Source organism: Mizuhopecten yessoensis, unplaced genomic scaffold (genome assembly GCF_002113885.1).
Source record: "Mizuhopecten yessoensis strain PY_sf001 unplaced genomic scaffold, ASM211388v2 scaffold5267, whole genome shotgun sequence".
Classification (NCBI taxonomy): Eukaryota; Metazoa; Mollusca; class Bivalvia; order Pectinida; family Pectinidae; genus Mizuhopecten; species Mizuhopecten yessoensis.
Window position 1 is genome coordinate 109,077 of NW_018405963.1, and position 3,017 is coordinate 112,093.

A 3,017-nucleotide genomic window follows, 5' to 3' on the forward strand; every position below is an offset into this window, starting at 1 on the left:
AAAACAGGTCAAGGTCATTTTCGTTCTTCAACCTTCCTACCAACGAAGCTTTCAGCCAAATATCATGACTCTAGGCCTGTTCGTTCTTCAGAAGAAGTTGTTTAAAGGAATGTTGACGGATGAGGACAGACAGACGGACGGATGACGGACGGACGACGGACGCCTCGCCACGGCATAAGCTCACTTGGCACTTTGTGCCAGGTGAGCTAACAACACCTGGTCAGGGAGTTGTCAGTAACATTCCAATGAAGTATCATTGAAATCCCTTTGACAGTATTTCAGCATAAGTTAAAAATGTAAAATGTTAACGGACAACACATGATGGACAATGCATAACGCATGACAACGGACGAAGACGGATATCAATAGGTCACTTGAGCTAAAGCTCAGGTGACCTAAAAAAAAGAAATTTAATCCCTAACGGCGATGTACGATTAGCCAGACCAATTGTCATATAGTCTAGGTGTCAAACAGAAAAAAAATACTGGGTTTGAAAATATTTATTCCATGAAATATAATCCCTTCTAATTTGTCCCAAAACAAAAAAACATGAAATTTAACCCCAACGAAAATATATGCTTTTACAGTATATCAATAACCTCCCTCAGGTCCATGTGCTGAGGTCGGGGAGACCATGGAGTTTACGGAGATGTTGTTGATGTGTGTCATACACAGACATAAAGCGGCCTGCACACTGGCGAAGCTGGTACACGATGATCCCTAGGTTTGGTATGTGGACGACAGTTAAAACTCTAAAGTTTAACAACGAGGCGTCATGGACCACAGTGAAAACTCTAAAGTATAACAACGAGGTGTCATGGATGACAGTGAAACCTCTAAAGTATAACATTGAGGTGTCATGGACGACAGTGAAAGCTCTAAAGTATAACAACAAGGTGTCATGGATGACAGTGAAAACTCTAAAGTATAAAATTGAAGTGTCATTGATGACAGTGAAAACTCTAAAGTATGACATTGAGGTGTCATGGACGACAGTGAAACCTCTAAAGTATAACAACAAGGTGTCATGGACGATAGTGAAAACTCTGAAGTATAACTTTGAGGTGTCATGGACGACAGTGAAACCTCTAAAGTATAACAACAAGGTGTCATGGACCAAATATCTCGGACCAAATATCACAAGACAAAACTGGGAAGAATAACCTGAAAAATTATGAATTAAATAAACTATAAACTCAACATTAACAACATTTGTCACCATGACCTTTATACCAGGAAAGTACATGTAAAACTTGTAAAAGAGATCTTTGTACTTTCATTGTACACATTGGTGCTTAAGAAAAAGTGATCCTTGTATATATTTTGGCTGTATTTACCTATCATATAGAGACCTGATATGTAATACTTGTAAAAATCATACTTGTACTTTGGTTGATTAAACGGATCAAATAGAGACTGATCCTTGTATTCTGGCTGTACAAACATGGCTTATATATATTACATACATATGACACTAGTGACCATGACCTTTCCCTTACCAGTTTCCAGTAGCTACTGCTAAAGAGAGTAGCTACTGCAATCACACTGCAGCCACTACTGCATCACTACTTCTACTTTGCGGTAGGAATGCAGTGTGTCCAACAAAGCATGTACTGCAATACTACTGCCCTATTCTACTTCTGTTGCAGTAGTCTACTGCAATACTACTGCACAAACTTAAAATAAAAGCCATTTACTACTGAAATTACAGTAGTCTACTGCACAAACTTTATATACACTGACTTTCTTACAATAGTCTACTCAGTACTGCAATACTACAGGTCTTAGTATAAAACTCTCAAACTGCAGATGCTGGATACTACTGAAATAACACTGCAGACTTGGTTCTGTGAACATTCTCATTATAAATGACCATGGCCTCTGGGTCCATCTGACTACCATTGCAATTTCTAATTAAAAAATGTGAATTGGGGATTATGGTTTCAATAGATTGAAAATTGAATTTGTTAGATTAAAATACGAATTTATTTTTCAACAGATTATATATTAAGACATTTTTTGTTTCTTTAGCGGGTTTTTAAATTTAGAATTTTTTCAATAGCAGATTTTCTGGACTTAACATAAAATCAACATGCAGAATTTGTGTTTACTAAAAGTAATTGCATTAAGGTGCAGGATTGAAAATTGTAAGGTGAAAATTTTAATTTCAGAGATGTTTTTTTTTTTAATTTCAAAAAAGTTAAAAAAAATATTTAGTTTGAAAAATATCTATGATCTTGATGGCTGTTACCATAAACTACCAGGTACAGACATTGCATTTCCAAATCTTGAACCATTTCTGAATTAGACAAATTACCTTTAAGAAAGCATACATGTACTTAATCAGATTCCAGTATGTTTTGTAGGAAATGATTTTGGTATTTTGCACCTCTCAGTCCAGCATTTTAAGTATTACGTGAAAAAGAACCAAAAACATTTTTTAACATTGGTGCAAGTATAATGCATTGGGAAACATATGAATGTGCTTATGTAATTTTAGACACAAATTAAATAAGCCAAGTTATTTTATATATATGTACATATGTATCTGCTATTGAAAATGATAGCAGAGAGTCAAGCTTACTGCCACTACATGAACAGATACCTAAGGGCCATGTTTCTCTGTTGAGTGCATAAGTTTGGCCAAATGACCTGCCATGGCTAGGGCACAGTGGGGTCAGGGTTGTGGTACAAACAGCTGTTGGCTTAATCTATGGTGAAGATGCTGACAGTGTTAAGATTGCTAGTCTATCAACTTTTGAAAAAATAAATAAACAAGGTTACCGCGAGCTGTATATAATACGCCCGTCACACATTGAATGAGCAGTTGTTTGTATGATTGAAATATATGAAGTATTTGTGAGAAATTGATATTAAAAGAGAAATCATTCAACATAACTGGTAGATCAATGAGTGCAATACAACATCATGGAACGCATGCATCGAATTAATGAAACCAAGGGGAATAACTTGTTATTGAACTTGTCCGAGGTTTCATGGTAATTAACCTTGTTGTG